At 52.6% G+C, this 16,735-nt stretch overlaps 1 long non-coding RNA gene across 1 annotated transcript; it reads left to right on the top strand.

The window, feature by feature from the left end:
• Positions 1-6,555: 6,555 nt before the first annotated feature.
• On the top strand, positions 6,556-16,506 carry LOC132811603 (uncharacterized). Its single transcript, XR_009643301.1, has 3 exons — positions 6,556-6,775; positions 6,877-7,089; positions 15,602-16,506. It is a non-coding gene; the product is annotated as an uncharacterized LOC132811603 (long non-coding RNA).
• Positions 16,507-16,735: the final 229 nt, after the last annotated feature.

Raw genomic sequence — 16,735 nt, 5'->3', positions numbered from 1 at the left:
GTCCCCCGTCCCCACGTCTCTCTGTCCCCTTAAGTCTGTCCTCTTCTCTCTGTCTCCCACCTCTCTGTTCCCCCCACTCTCTGCCCCCTCTCTCTGTCACGCCCTTGCTCTGTTCATGCTCCCCATCCCCCTGTCTTCTGTCCTCCCTCGCTCTGTCCCCCTGTCTCTGCCCCCCTCTCTCGGTCCCCATCTCTCTGTCCCTCCTCTCTCTCTGTCCGCCCTCTCTCTGTCATCCCTCTCTCTCTGTCTCCTTCTCTCTGTTCCCCTCTCTCTGTTCCCCTCTCTGTGCCACCCCTCTCTTTATCCCCCTCTCTCTCTCTGTCCCCCTCTCTGAACCCCTCTCTCAGTTCCTCTCTCTCCCTGTCCCCACTCATCGTCCCCCTCTCTCGTTCCCCCCTCTCTGTCCCCCTCTCTCTGTCTCCCTCTCTCTGTACCCCCACTCTATGTCCCCTCTCTCTGTCTCCTCTCTTTGTCCGCCTCTCTCTGTCCATCCTCACTCTGTCCCCCTCTGTCTGTTCCCCCTCTCTCTATCCCTCTCTCTCTATCCCCCTCTCTCTGTCCCCCTCACTCTATCCTGGTATCTCTCTGTTCCCATCTCCCTGTCACCCACCTCTCTGTCCCCCCTCTCTCTGCCACCTCTCTGTCCCCCTCCCTCCGTCCCCCTCACTCTGTCGTCCTCTCTCTGCCCCCCTCTCTCTGTGACCCCCCCACTCTGTTCGCCACTCTCTGTACCCCCTGTCTTCTGACCCCCTCGCTCTGTCCCCATGTCTGTACCACTCTCTCTGTCCCCCTCTCTCTGTCCCTTCTCTCTCTCTGTCCCCCACTCTCTCCGTCCCCCTCTCTCTGTCCGCACTCACTCTATCCCCCTCTCTCTATCCCCCTCTCTCTATCCCCCTCTCTCTATCCCCTCTCTCTGTCCGCCCTCTCTCTGTCCGCCCTCTCTCTGTCCGCCCTCTCTCTGTCCCTGTCTCTCTGTCCCCCTCACTCTATCCACGTATCTCTGTCCCACTCTCTCTGTTCCCCTCTCTATGTTCCCCTCTGTCTGTCCCACCATCGCTCTGTCCACCCTCCCTGACCCCTTGCTTCCATCCCCCCTCTCTCTGTCCCCCTCCCTCTGCCCCCTCTCTCTGTCCCCCTCTCTCTGTCCCCCTCTCTCTGTCCCCCCTCCCTCTGTCCCCCTCACTCTGTCCCCCTCCCTCTGTCCCCCTCACTCTGTCGTCCCCTCTTTGTCCCCTCTCTCTGTGCCCCTCTCTCTGTTCACCTCTCTCTGTACCCCCCTCCCTCTGTCGCCCCCTCTGTTCGCCTCTCTCTGTCCCCACCTCTCTCTGTCCCACCTCTCTCTGTCCCCCTTCTCACTGTCCCCTGTCTCTCTCTCCCCCGTCTCTCTGTCCACCCTCTCTCTGTCCCCTCTCTGTCGGCCCTCTCTATGTCCCCCCTTTCTCTGTCCCCCTCCCTCTGTCCCCCCTCTCTCCATCCCCAACCTCTGTCCCCCTCACTCTGTCGCAATCTCTCTGTCCCCCTTCTTTCTGTCCCCCCTCTCTCTCTCCCCCCTCTCCATGTCCCCCCTTTCTCTGTTCCCCTCTCATTATCCCCCCTCTCTGTTCCCTTCTCTCTGTACTCTTGCTCTCTGTCCCCCTCTCTCTGTCCCCCTCTCTGTCCCCCCTCTCTGTCACTCTCACTCTTTTGCCCCTCTCTCTGCCCCTCACTCTGTCCCACGTTTCTGTCCCCCCTCTCTCTGTCCCCCTCTTTCTGTCCCCCCTCTCTCTGTCCCCTTATCTCTGTTCCCCTCACTCTATCTCCGTATCTCTCTCCTGCTCTCTCTGTTCTCCTCTCACTGTCTCCTTCTTATTGTCCCCCTCTCACTGTCGCCCCTCTCACTGTTCCCCCTCTCTCTGTGCCCCTCTCTCTGTCCCCCTCTCTCTGTCCACCCACTCCCTGTCCCCCTGTCTTCTGTCCCCCCTCGCTCTATCCCTCTGTCTGTCCCCCCTCTCTCTGTCCCCCCCTCTCTGTTCCTCCTCTCTCTGTTCCTCCTCTCTCTGTCTCCTTCTTATTGTCCCCCTCTCTCTGTCCCCCTCTCTCTGTCCCCCTGTCTTCTGTCCCCCCTCGCTCTATCCCCCTGTCTGTCCCCCCTCTCTCTGTCCCCCCCTCTGTCCCCCCTCTCTGTTCCCCTCTTTATGTTCCCCACTCTCTGTACCCCACTCTCTGTCCCCCTCTCTCTGTTCCTCCTCTCTCTGTCCTCCTCCCTCTGACCCCTATCTCTGTCCCCTATCACTGTCCCCCTCTCTCTGTTCCCTTTTCTCTGTTTTCCCTCAGTCTGTCCCCATCTCTTTGTCCCCTTCTCTCTGCCCCCTTCTCTCTGTCCCCTTCTCTCTGTCCCCTTCTCTCTGTTCCCTTCTCTCTGTCCCCTTCTCTCTGTCCCCTTCTCTCTGTTCCCTTCTCTCTGTCATCGTTTTCTCTGACCTCGTCTCTCTCTGAACCCCTCTCTCTGTCCCCCTCTCCGTGCCCCTCTCACAGTTCCCCTCTCTTTGCCCCCCTGTCTCTGTCCCCCTATCTCTATCCCCCCTCTTTATCCCCCTCTCTCAGTCCCCCTCTCTATCCCTCTGTCTCTTCTTTCCCTCTCTCTGTTCCCCTCTCTCTCTCACCCACACTCTGTCACCCACTCTGTCCCCACCTCTCTGTCCCCCCTCTGTCCCCACGTCACTCTGCCCCCCCAAGTCTGTCCTCCTCTCTTTGTCACCCGCCTTTCTCTGCTTCCCTCTCTCTGTCCCACCCTCGCTCTGTCCCCCTCTCTCTATCTGCCTTCTCCGTATTTCTGTCCGGCTCTCTCTGTTCCCTTCACTCTCTGTCCCCCCTCTCTCTGTTCCCCCCTCTCTCTCTCTGTTCCCCTCTCTCTGTCTCCTTCTCTCTGTTCCCCTCTCTCTGTCTCCTTCCCTCTGTTCCCCTCTCTGTCATCCCTCTCTCTGTCCCCCTCTCTCTGTTCCTCTCACTCTATCCCCGTATTTCTGTCCCGCTCTCTCTGTCCCCCCTCTCTCTGTCCCCCCTCTCTCTGTCCCCACTCCCTCTGTCTCACTCTCTCTGTCCCGCTCTCTCTGTCCCCCTCTCTTTGTACATCTCTCTCTTTCCCTCTTTCTCTGCCCCCTCTCTCTGTCCCCCCTCTCTCTGTCCCCCCTCTCTCTGTCCCCCCCTCTCTATCCCCCTCCATCTGTCCCCCCTCTCTCTGTCCCCCCTCTCTCTGTCCCCCCTCTCTCTGTCCCCCCTCTCTATGTCCCGCTTCTCTGTCCCCTCTCTCTCTGTCACCCAAACTCTGTCCTTCTCTCCCTGTCCCCACGTCTCTCTGTCCCCCTAAGTCTGTCCACCTGTCTCTGTTACACCCCTCTCTGTCCCTCCTCTCTCTGTCACACCCTCGCTCTGTCCACCCTCCCTGCCCCCTTGTCTTCTGTCTCCCCTTGCTCTGTCCCACCTGTTTGTCCCCATTCTCTCTGTCCCCCTCTCTCTGTCCCTCCTCTATCTCTGCCCCCCTCTCTGTCATCCCTCTCTCTGTCCCCTTTTCTCTGTTACCCCTCTCTTTCCCCCCTCTCTGTCCCCCCCTCTCTGTCCCCCCTCTCTCTGTCCCCCTCTCTCCATCCCCCTCTCTCTGTCTCGCTCTCTGTCTGTCCTCTCTCTGTCCCCCTCTCTACGTCCCCTCTCTCTCTTCCCCCTCGCTCTGTCCACCTTCTCTCAATTCCCCTCTCTCTGTCCCCATCTCTTTGTCCCCTTCTCGTCCTTCCCTCTCTCACCCTCCCCTCCCTCTCCCTCACCCTCCCTATCCTTCCTCACCTCTCTCTCGCATTCTCCATCCATCTTGCCTTCTCCTCCCTCTACCTCGCTCTCACCCTCCCCCTCTCTTGCCCCCCTCACTCGCGCTCCCCCTCTCTCTCGCCCTATCCTCTCTCACCCTCTCCCTTTCTCTTGTTCTCCCCTCCCTCCCTTCCCTGTCTCGCCCTCTCCCTTCCTCTCGGCCTCCCCTCCCTCCTTCCCCTCTCTGACGGTCCCCTCCCCTTCCTCTCCCCCTCTCTCGCTCTCCCCATCCTCCCTCACCTCCATCCATCTTGCCTCCCCCCTCACTCGCCCTCCCCTTCACCCCTCTCCACTCTCACCCTCTCCTTCCCTCCCTTCCCTCTCACTCCCTCTCCCTCCTTCAAGCCCACCCCGCTCTCGCCCTCCCCTCTATCGCCCTCCCCTCCCTTCCTCCCCTCTCTTGCCCTCCTCTCTCACCCTCTCCATTCTTCTCGCCCTCCCTTCCCTCCTCTCTGTTGCCCTCCCCTCTCTTGCACTCCATCTCTCGCCCTTAATTCCCTCCCCTCTCTTGCCCTCCTCTCTCTCACCCTCACCCTTCTCTCACCCTCCCCTCCCTCCCTAGCCTGTCGCGCCCTCCCCTCCGTATCTCCCCTGTCTCCCCCTCCCTCCCTCTCTCTCACCCTCTCCTTCCCTCTCGCCCTCTCCTTTCTCTCCCTCCCACCTCTCACACTCCCCTCTCTCACCCTCACCCCTCTCTCACCCTCCACTCCCTCTCATACCCTCACCCTCCCTCACACCCTCCCCTCCCTCCTTCCCCTCTCTCGCCCACCCCCTCACCCTATCCTCTCTCGCTCTCTCCCTTCCTCGCACCCTCCCCTCCCTCCCCTGTCTCTCCCTACTCTCTCTCTCCCTCCCCTCTCTCACCCCTCCCCTCTCTCGCCAACCCCCTTCCCTCTTTCGCCATCGCCTCTCTCACCATCCCTTCTCTCACCCTCCCCCTCTCTCGTACTCCTCTATCTCGCCCTCTCCTTCCATCTCGCCCTCTCCCTCCCTCTTGCCCACCTCTCCCTCTCCTCCCTCTCTCGCCCTCCCCTCTTTCACTCTCTCCCTCCCTCTCGCCTTCACCTTCCTCTCCCCTCTCGTGCACTGTGCTCTCTTGCCCTCCCCGTCTCTCGCCCTCCCCCTCTCACACCCTCCCCCTTTTCTCGCCCTCCCCCCCGTCGCACCCTCCCCTCCCTTCCCTCTCGTCTCTCGGTCTCCCCTCTCTTGACATCTCCTCTCTCATCCTCCTCACTCTCGCCCTCCCCCCTCTCTCTCCTCCCTCTCCCACTCTCCCTCCCTCTCGTTCTTCTCTCTCTTGCCCTCCACTCCCTCACTCCTCTGTTTCAACCTCCCTCTCTCAACCTCTCCCCTCTCTCTCCCTCCCCTCCCTCCCTCCTATCTCTCGCCCTCTCCCTCCCTTTTCCTCCCCCCTCGCACTCCCTCTCTCTCCCATCCTCTCTTTCGCCCTCTCCCTCCCTCTTGACATTCCCTCCCCTCCCTCCATCCCATCTCTCGCCCTCCCCTATCTCACCCTATCTCTCCCTTGCCCCCTCTCTCTTCCCCCTCTCCTTCACTCTCCCTCCACCTTCTCTCACTCTTGACCCCACTCAATCAGTCTCTCTCTCTCTCTCCCCCACCTTCCTCCGTTTCTCTCTGACTGAATCGCTCTCCCTCCTTCCCTCCCTCTCCCTGTCTCAGACACATTCTGTCTCCCTGGTCCTTCCCTCTCCCTCTGACCCAGAGACTGGGGGGTGTGGGGTTGGTTGGTTGTGAGGCTGCGTGTGGGGGGGGGGTGAGATGTGGGAGGTAGGAGGAGGGGAAATGGGGTAGAGATGGAACTGCTGGAGGGAGACAGAGACAGCAGGACAGAGAGAGTGAGGGTGAGGGGATAGGGAAGATGTGGGCAGGTGGAGAAACCGGGGTTGGGGGGATTGTGTGTGTGAGGGGAAACAAGGGAGCGTGAAGAGGAGAGATGATGAGAGAGAGAGAGAGAATTGAGGAGAAAGAGTAGGGGAGAGGTAATGGGGAGGCTGGGTTGGAGTTGGGGGACAGAGGGAGTTAACCCCAGCTCCTGAGCTCAGGGCGCGGTGCCCTCCCCTTCCCTGAGGACCAGGACTTGGAGCTGAGTCTGTCTCTCTCCAGCTCAGCTTCTCCAACACAAAGACACACAACAACATCGGTCCCTCTGCTGCTCGGCACGCTGTCATCAGCATTTTTATTGGTTACAAATGGAAGTGATGGATACAGTCAGTGGGATGGTGCCTTTTCTCACTGGCCCCTGAGTTGTGAGAAACATTGAAATGTTTCCCTGTAACCCCCCTGTGGGATAAGGATGGACAAACCAGCGCTCCCCTCAGTCTGTTACCATAGCGACAGGCTGCTCCATCGCTGAAACACTGAACTGAAATGAGAAAATCCCGGATGGTGTGATTAATGAGGGAATTTGATGGATGGATGGATTTGGGTGAAGGGATATTTCAGCACATTCTTCAGCTGCTGCCTGAACTTAGTCTGGGTCACGGCATAAATCGCGGTGTTTGTGCAGCAACTGAGGAGCTGCAGCATGAAGCCCAATTCCCGCACAAAGGCAGGGAGATACACAGACCGATACCCAATATCATCCATCCGGTACCATATAGAATACACCATTAACATTGACCATAACAGGATGAAATTGGCCGAGATCACAAACAGTAAAATGATGGATTTTTTTCGGTTTCTCATTTCAGTGTCAGACTGAGCGTCCCCATTGGTGTGAGCGCGGAGTCTCCTGCGGGCTCTGCTGGTCACTAAAATGTGTCTGACGGTGAGAACATTGAGCAGCAGAATCAGGAGAAATGGGACACCCGGGGTTAGAATGTGGTGGAGGAACTCGATTGTGACCCCGACACTGGAGTAACGAACAGCGCCTGTTACATCACAAAACCAGGGGGCGTTCCCCAGCCAATACCGAGCCGTGAGCATAAAATACCAGGAAATGTTCTTTAAACAGCTCAGCACAGTCACTGCTCCCAGAACCACAGCCGCCGTTTTCTCACTGCAATATTTACTTTTCAGCTTCTGGCAACAAATGGCCACAAACCGATCAAAGGTGAAAGTGACGGTGAACCAGACAGAGCAGTCAGTGGCTGCATAAAGCAGGACGGCGTGGATATTACACACGGGGACGGAGTACAGGAAATAAAACTGTTCCTGATAAACAATGGGAATGTGTCTCAGGATCAGGTCGAGGATAATGACCAGGAGATCCGCCGCTGCCATGGCCCCCAGGTAACGTCTGACACATGGAGACAATCCACAATCTTTATAAAGCAGGACGTAGATGGTCACTACGTTAACTGTGAGGAAGGAAAACAAACCCATTATCCATCAGCCTGGAGGCAAAGGGACCCGTTTGATCAGGGACCCAGTGAGATTTTCAAATGTGTCCCTGTGTTCAGGGATTTATTAAAATAATTGGAGCTGGAATAACAAATGGGAAGGTCGGAATTACTGACAAAAATGTGACATAAACCACAAGAAACCCTCCCTCCCAAAACACACAGAGACACATCCATAAGGACAGATGGTTTCTAGAACATTCCCACACACTCGATCACTCGAGAGCAGACACAAGTCACTCCTTCCCAGTTCCTAATACGGAGGGTGGGAACGTTGCTGTCCTGAAGGATTCTCTCCCAGTTTTCAGAAGACAAACGGAGTTTGGGAATTTCTGTATTTTGGTCTAAATTGTGGTCGATCCTGTGTCGTGGAGAAATGTAAACGCAGGGAAAACGTATTCCCCCCTTTAACTGCCTGAGGGGCCTTCGGAACAGTGTCTCCTTCTCCCTGGAATGGGATCTCTTCCCGCGGGATCTTATCGTTTGTTTAATTCACTGACGTCCGGCCGTTCACAAACAAACAACGTCAGGGACAGAACGTTCCGGGGAATGTCAGTTATAGAATGTCAGGGACAGAACGTTCCGGGGAATGTCAGTTATAGAATGTCGGGGACAGAACGTTCCGGGGAATGTCAGTTATAGAATGTCGGGGACAGGACGTTCCGGGGAATGTCAGTTATAGAATGTCAGGGACAGAACGTTCCGGGGAATGTCAGTAATAGAATGTCGGGGACAGAACGTTCCGGGGAATGTCAGTTATAGAATGTCAGGGACAGAACGTTCCGGGGAATGTCAGTTATAGAATGTCGGGGACAGAACGTTCCGGGGAATGGCGGTTATAGAATGTCAGGGACAGAACGTTCCGGGGAATGTCAGTTATAGAATGTCAGGGACAGAACGTTCCGGGGAATGGCGGTTATAGAATGTCGGGGACAGAACGTTCAGGGGAATGTCAGTTATAGAATGTCGGGGACAGAACGTTCCGGGGAATGTCAGTTATAGAATGTCAGGGACAGAAACTTCCGCAGAATGTCGGTTAGAGAATGTCAGAGACAGAACATTCCGGGGAACTCCGTGACCTGTCCATCACCTTTCACCCCTACCCACCAACATGATGTACTGTGCACAGGCTACATACCTGTCCCGCACGGGGAGCTGCACTGACCACATCATTGTATTATCTATAAACCTCAACCAGACAGTCTGACGAGCACAGAGACCTGTGCAGTGATCACCCGTGAATTCATCTGTAACCCAGGAGCAGTTACCCTACCAGGATATGGGGTGTGTACCCCACCCCAGTGCATTGATCTGTAACCCAGGAGCAGTTACCCCCCCAGTATGTAGGACTGTGTACCCCACCCCAGTGCATTGATCTGTAACCCAGGAGCAGTTACCCTCCCAGCATGAAGGGCTGTGTACCCAACCCCAGTGCATTGATCTGTAACCCAGGAGCAGTTACCCTCCCAGCATGTAGGACTGTGTACCCCACCCCAGTGCATTGATCTGTAACCCAGGAGCAGTTACCCTCCCGGCATGTAGGGCTGTGTACCCCACACCAGTGCATTGATCTGTAACCCAGGAGCAGTTACCCTCCCAGCATGAAGGGCTGTGTACCCAACCCCAGTGCATTGATCTGTAACCCAGGAGCAGTTACCCTCCCAGCATGTAGGGCTGTGTACCCCACCCCAGTGCATTGATCTGTAACCCAGGAGCAGTTACCCTCCCAGCATGTAGGACTGTGTACCCCACACCAGTGCATTGATCTGTAACCCAGGAGCAGTTACCCTCCCAGCATGTAGGGCTATGTACCCAACCCCAGTGCATTGATCTGTAACCCAGGAGCAGTTACCCTCCCAGCATGTAGGACTGTGTACCCCACACCAGTGCATTGATCTGTAACCCAGGAGCAGTTACCCTCCCAGCATGTAGGACTGTGTACCCAACCCCAGTGCATTGATCTGTAACCCAGGAGCAGTTACCCTCCCAGCATGTAGGACTGTGTACCCCACACCAGTGCATTGATCTGTAACCCAGGAGCGGTTACCCTCCCAGCATGTAGGACTGTGTACCCCACCCCAGTGCATTGATCTGTAACCCAGGAGCAGTTACCCTCCCAGCATGTAGGGCTGTGTACCCAACCCCAGTGCATTGATCTGTAACCCAGGAGCAGTTACCCTCCCAGCGTGTAGGACTGTGTACCCAACCCCAGTGCATTGATCTGTAACCCAGGAGCAGTTACCCTCCCAGCATGTAGGACTGTGTACCCCACCCCAGTGCATTGATCTGTAACCCAGGAGCAGTTACCCTCCCAGCATGTAGGACTGTGTACCCCACCCCAGTGCATTGATCTGTAACCCAGGAGCAGTTACCCTCCCAGCGTGTAGGACTGTGTACCCCACCCCAGTGCATTGATCTGTAACCCAGGAGCAGTTACCCTCCCAGCATGTAGGATTGTGTACCCCACCCCAGTGCATTGATTAGATTACTTACATTGTGGAAACAGGCCCTTCAGCCCAACAAGTCCACACTGACACGCCGAAGTGCAACCCACCCATACCCCTACATTTACCCCTTACCTAACACTACGGGCAATTTAGCATGGCCAATTCACCTGACCCGCACATCTTTGGACTGTGGGAGGAAACTGGAGCACCCGGAGGAAACCCACGCAGACACGGGGAGAACGTGCAAACTCCACACAGTCAGTCGCCTGAGGCATGAATTGAACACGGGTCTATGGCGCTGTGAGGCAGCAGTGCTAACCACTGTGCCACCGTGCGGCCCCAGGAATAGAAGGATCATCCACACGAGGCTGTGCTAATTTCTTGGTGCTATCGTGTTGAACTCACCTCATTAACTACCCATGGTGTCCCTCTCATTCAATACCAGCCCGATTCTCCCACCCATCATGCGTGCCCCTGGGTATTCTGTGACCCCTGGCACTGGTGCCACGGCGGTCCTGGTGGATGGGCTAGTACAGAGGGTGACCATTCTCTTCCCAGAGGGAGCCACACCACCAGACCCACTGAGCATGGTCTGAGCTCCCCACCCAGCTCAGTGCAGTATCTGCGGTCTGCAGAAATGTCCAGCAATACAGGACAAGCATCAATAACCTCCCCCGCTCTGTCAGGGTAAGGGTCACTGTATTCTTTCTGCTCACTGTATATCTGTTATGGCACCTTACCCCCCCCCCCCCCACACCCCACCACCCTCTCTCTCTCTCTCTCTCTCCCCCCTCTCTTCCGCTCTCTCTCTCCCTCTCTCTCACTCCCTCCCTCCACTTTACCCCTCACACTAATAACACTTCATGGATACAACCCTGTGGACTGACTCCATCCGAACCCCTCCCCATGTCCCCCATGTACACTGGCACTAACAGCAGGGCCACCCACTCCCACCCTCCCTTTCTCCCATTCCAGGAGAAACAGCTTGCAGTCGGACCGAAAGGGCCAAGCCGGGTGGTGGAGTGCTCGATATCCATTCCCTCACCCCCTCACCTCGCCATGTGGGGAGGGCCCTGGTACAACCCTGGAAGCCTCATGTGGGGATTCTGAATCATCCACGTCCCACCGACCGAGTAAGGAGCAATGTTCAGTGAAGGGCAACTCTCACTTTAAACCCACTGCAGCTCCGTTTCCCCCCGGCACAACTTAGAAGCCGTGGCCCTGATGCCATCTCCCTTCTGTGTCGAGTTGGTACAAATGGAATCCCCACGGTCTCGGGGGGCAGGAGGGTGGGCTCACAACACATCATCACCACCACCTCCCAGGAAGGGAGCACGGAGACTCCCTCCCTCACCGCCCCCTATAAACAGCTCAGATACTGACACTAATCTGTGAGAGTTCCTGCTCTCCCCACTTGTCCTGACATCTTCAACAATCTGTGCTCATATACACCCAGCGCTCTCTGTTCCTGCAGCCCCTTTATAATGGCACAGACTGTTTTAAACTGTCTTTCTTTATCTTTCATACCAAAGTGCATCGCCTCACACTGCTCTGCATTGATTCCCGTCTACCAGCGTGTCACTGTCCTGTTAGAGTTCCACACTGTCCTCCATAGACTTTACAATCCTTGCAGGTTTGGTACCATTTACAAACATTGAGATTGTCATAGTGTCACAGTCCCCATGAAACAACTGAAATCCTGTCCCACGCACATGAGTGTGAGCAAGTGAAATACTGATATATTCCCAAGGACAGAATCGAATAATGACATACTGTCAATGGAATAACAAAAGTCCTAACACATACAAGACAGAGTAGATGAAATATTGACAAACCACAGAGCAAGAGAAATCCGGATAGGTTCCACTTATCTATATTCACCAGAGTATAATGGGATGAAGGTGAAAGTGTGTACTGTACCTTTAAGAGAGAGTGAATGCTGCTCTGAGAACTGGGAGCTTACAAGTACCTGTGATATGAGAGGATGGCAGACCCAGAAACAGTATATTGCTGTAGAGCTGGGTCGGGTTATAAGCAGTTAAGAGATAGAGGGTCTCTTTCAGTTCACTTTCAGTGTTAAAAGCTACATTGTTGTTTTTATTTAAACAGTTGAATTTGGGAGTTCTCTGTCACTCATATTTCAACAGTTTATGAGGCGAATTGAGCATTTAATTATGTTTAGTTTAAATTGCCAGATGAGATCTATGCCGTGCCCTAACAATTGCTGTGTGTGTATCTGTGTGTCTCTGTGTGGGGCTGGTCTGGCTGTCTCTATGGTGCTGAAAGTGATGCAATGCCACCCTCTGCTGGCCTCCCCACGCCACTGCACAGGCATTGGTAGAGGGTGAAAACCAACAGGGATTCACTCAGACAGGGGGAGGGAGAGGGCAGCTGCTCACAGCACCATCCAAACTGATGTCTTATCCATGTACTGACCTAAATGTCCTTTAAACGTTGTAACTGTCCCTGCTTTCACCACTTGCTCTGGAAGTTCATTCCACACAAAAGCCAGCTTCTGTCTAAAATAATTACCTTTCCTGACTTTTGTAAATCGTTTTTCCTCGCACGTTAAATTATCCCTCAGTTTTGAATCCCCAACTCTAGGGAAAAGCCATCAGCCCTACAGCTTATCTGTACCCCTCACTATTTTATAAACCTCTGCAAAGTTACCCCTCTATCTCACACTCTCCAGTGAAAAATGTCCCAACCTATTCAGCATCTCCTTATAGCTCAATCCCTCCATTTCCAGCAACATCCAGGTTAAACTCTTCTGAACCCTCTCCAGCTTAATAATATCAAGGTCAATGATATCAAAGTGAATAGTCAATGTATTTTATAAGGGGGTAGTGGAGACCAAAACTAGAGGACATAGTTGTAAGAGGGGAAACATTTAAAAGTGACCTAAGGGCAGCTTTTTCACCCAGAGGGTGGTGTGCCTATGGAATGAGCGGGCAGGATGTCCAGACTGGACACAGTATTCCAGAAGAAGTCTCACCAATGTCCTGTACAACCTCAACATGATGTCCCAAATTCGATACTCAAAGGTCTGACCTTTGAAGACAAGTGTGTTAAACACCTTCTTAACCACATTATCTATATGAGATGCAACTTTTAAAGAATTATACCTGATGGCCTAGGTCTCTGTTCTACAACACTGCCAAAGGCCCTACGTTTAATTGTATAAGTCCTACTCTTGTTGGATTTACCAAATCCAATACCTCTCATTCATCAAAACTTAAATCCATCTGCCACGCCTCGGCCAGTGAGTGATATTACCACCTCCTCACCTTCCCCGTTTAATTTTAAAATGCCCACTCCTCTCCAGGGGGCCTGCACACTCCGGCCTTGATTTTCACAAAGACCCTGAGCTTGGGTTGCCTTGTGTGGTTAGAGGGAGGAGGGACGGATTGCAGACACTGTCAGTGGGGAGGAGAGGCTGGACAGTAATCAGCGGCCTGGTATCATTTCATGGTTTTAGGCAGAGGGTAGACATACGTGAGATTTAGGTTATACTGGTCGGTGTTTTGGGACCAGAAATTATGGTCTTTCTCCGTGCCTGGTGTTCAGTAATAAATATCTATTTGAGAGCCTTCATTGGGCAGAGTATGTCTGCAGGAATTCTTTCCCTAATATTGCAGACTACAGATAATAGCGATTAAAGATGGTCATAGTTAATTTCGATCTTGCACTAGTTTAACAACACAAAATGTTTTGTGTAGTTCAGTAATGGTAACCTGATTATAATAAATCCACACTGAGCTGAACGCTGCCCCTTAAAATGTGACCCAAAATCTGGGTACAGTAGTGTTGTGGGTAGTGTCCCTGTCTCTGAGCCAAGGCACTGGGTTTGATTCCAATTCCTGAAATTGTTTGATAGTGTTCCTAGCTCTGGACCAGAAGGTGTGGATTCATGTCCTGCCTGCTGCAGAGGTATGTCTCAGCATGTCATAACAGGCTGATGAACAAACACAGTGAATAATGTTACAGCTTTATGGGTATTGCCGAGTGGTGCTCGTGTCCCTACCTCCGGGCACAAAGGTCTAGGTGTAAATCCCACAGAAGTGTCTCCTAATATATCTGAACAAACTGATGAAACTGGTTTTAGAATTGTGACTTGATGGAGAAAGAACAGGTGTCAGTGTTGAATTTCAGCATTTCGGCCCAGGATTATTGAAAGTACAGCCATTCGTGTTGATTGGAGTCACATTTCGCAGCAGGAAAGGTTTATAAAATCAGAATGGTCATGGATAGGGTTTGTAGTCAAGGCTTTTCCCCAGGTTAGGGGCGTCCAAAACTAGAGGATATTGGTGGAAAGTGAGAGGGGAAAGGTTTTGAAGAGGCCTAAGGGACACCTTTTCACACAGAGGGTGGTGTGTGTATGGAATGAGCTGCCACAGTAAGTGGTGGAGGCTGGTTCAATTATATCATATAAAAGGCATCTGGATGCTGACAGACCTGCTGAGCTTTTCCAGCAATTTCTGTATTTGTTAAAACAAAACATTTATTTTAACACCGGTATCTGTGTTAGCTGTCTGGATACAGAATTGGCTGGCCAACAGAAGACAGCGAGTGGTAGTGGAAGGAAAATATTCGGCCTGGAAGTCTGTGGTGAGTGGTGTTCCACAGGACTCTGCTCTTGGGCCTCTACAGTTTGTAATTTTTTTAATGAATTGAATGAGGTGTTTGAAGAATCAGTCAGCAAGTTTGCAGATGACATGTAGGTTGGAGGTGTCGTTGACAGTATAGAGGGCTGTTGTAGGCTGCAGCGGGACATTGACAGGATGCGGAGATGGGCTGAGAGGTGGCAGATGGAGTTCAACCTGAATAAATGCAAGGTGATGCATTTTGGAAGGTCGAATTTGAAAGCTGAGTACAGGATTAAGGATAGGATTCTTGGCAGTGTGAAGGAACAGAGAGATCTTGGTGTGCAGGTACAGAGATCTCTTAAAATGGCCACCCAAGTGGACAGGGTTGTTAAGAAAGCATATGGTGTTTTGGCTTTCATTAACAGGGGGATTGAGTTTAAGAGTCGTGAGATCTAGTTGCAGCTCTATAAAACTTTGGTTTGAACGCACTTGGAATACTGTGTCCAGTTCTGGTCGCCCTATTATAGGAAAGATGTGGATGCTTTGGAGAGGGTTCAGAGGAGGTTTACCAGGATGCTGCCTGGACTGGAGGGCTTATCTTATGAGGAGAGGTTGACTGAGCTCGGACTTTTTTCACTGGAGAAAGGGAGGAGAAGAGGGGACCTAATTGAGGTATTCAAGATTATGAGAGGCATAGATAGAGTCGATAGCCAGAGACTATTTCCCAGGGCAGAAATGGCTAACACGAGGGGTCATAGTTTTAAGCTGGTTGGAGGAAAGTATAGAGGGGATGTCAGAGGTGGGTTCTTTACACAGAGAGTTGTGAGAGCATGGAATGCATTGCCAGCAGCAGTTGTCGAAGCGAGGTCATTGGGGACATTTAAGAGACTGCTGGATATGCATATGGTCACAGAAATGTGAGGGTGCATACATGAAGATCAATGGTCGGCACAACATGGTGGGCTGAAGGGCCTGTTCTGTGCTGGACTGTTCTATGTTCTATGTATTCTGAATACATTAACCATTTTATTTTTTAATGACGCAGGGCCATATAAACATATTTTCAAATCGACCAAGACCATTTTCTGCTCAGGGTATGGCTCTGTATGGCAGCAGCAATGATGCACCGACATGGAACAGGGAATGTGATGGAGACATAGTTTGGACAATGTACAAGGAGACCTCACATGGTCCAGTATTGGGAGAGAATGACATTATTGTGTGATTCAACTCAGAGAGGGAGAAACTGTCATCTGCCCGAGAAGAAACGGCCTATTGCACTCTCTCTCCTTCATTATTCCTCATCACAGTAACGTGCGCGAGCTAAAACAAAACTCTACTGTCATTGTTACCATTCTTATTTTTATAGAATCCCAGCAGTGTGGAAACAAGCCCTTCGGCCCAACAAGTACATACCAACCTTCCAAAGAGTAACCTTCCCATGGCCTTACAGTTACCACTGACTGATGAACCTAAAGTAGAAATCGCTGAACACTATGGACTATTTGACCAATCCACTTGAATTATACAGCTTTGGGCTGTGGGAGGAAACGGGAGCACCCATCAGAAGCTCACGCAGACAAGGGGAGAAGATGCAAACTCCACGCAGATAGTCGCCCGAGGCTGGAATTGAACTCATGTCCCTGATGCTGTGATGGAACAGTGTGAACTACTGAGCCACTGTGCTAACCTGGACCCTCCTGCCAGCCTAATGCAAAGGGAATTCAGCCAAATCCAACTCTCCCAGGATAAAATCCCATTGCTAGCAGCTGTGTGAGTACAATATCTTCAGAAGCAGAATAACATTTTGGACAATCTCTCAATTTTTCCTTTTGTCATGAGTTCCAATAATATCTGGACAAGTTTCTTTCAATGTGAAATTGCAGAGATTTTGTTTATTTTGTGTGTGTCTGTGTGTGTGTCTGTGTGTGTGTCTGTGTGTGTGTGTGTGTGTGTGTGTGTGTGTGTGTGTCAGTGTTTTTGGAACGGGAAATATTGAATCTTTCTTTGCAATACCAGACTTATAGTCCATCAAGTAAGCTAGCTGTGTTTCAGGATGTCCAAGAATGTAGGGAGGCTGTGGAGAAGGTAGCACTGACAGGGAATACTTGTGGACACAGAGATGGGCTCAAGTGCGTATGCTTCAAGGCAAGAAGTATCAGAAATAAGGTGGGTGAACTTAAGGCGTGGATCGGTACCTGGGACTACGATGTTGTGGCCATCGCGGAAACGTGGATAGATGAGGGACAGGAATGGTTGTTGGAGGTTCCTGGTTACAGATGTTTCAGTAAGATTAGGGAGGGTGGTAAAAAAGGGGGGGGGGGTGGCATTGCTAATTAGAAATGGTATAACGGCTGCAGAAAGGAAGTTTGAGGGGGATCTGCCTTTGGAGGTAGTATGGGCTGAAGTCAGAAATAGGAAAGGTGCAGTCACCTTGTTGGGTGTTTACTATAGGCCTCCCAATAGCAGCAGAGATGTGGAGAAACAGATTGGGAAACAGATT

The sequence above is a fragment of the Hemiscyllium ocellatum genome, unplaced genomic scaffold (assembly GCF_020745735.1).
Source record: "Hemiscyllium ocellatum isolate sHemOce1 unplaced genomic scaffold, sHemOce1.pat.X.cur. scaffold_223_pat_ctg1, whole genome shotgun sequence".
Classification (NCBI taxonomy): Eukaryota; Metazoa; Chordata; class Chondrichthyes; order Orectolobiformes; family Hemiscylliidae; genus Hemiscyllium; species Hemiscyllium ocellatum.
The sequence above is the reverse complement of the archived record's forward strand: the minus strand, read 5'-3'. Positions and strand labels throughout refer to the sequence as shown.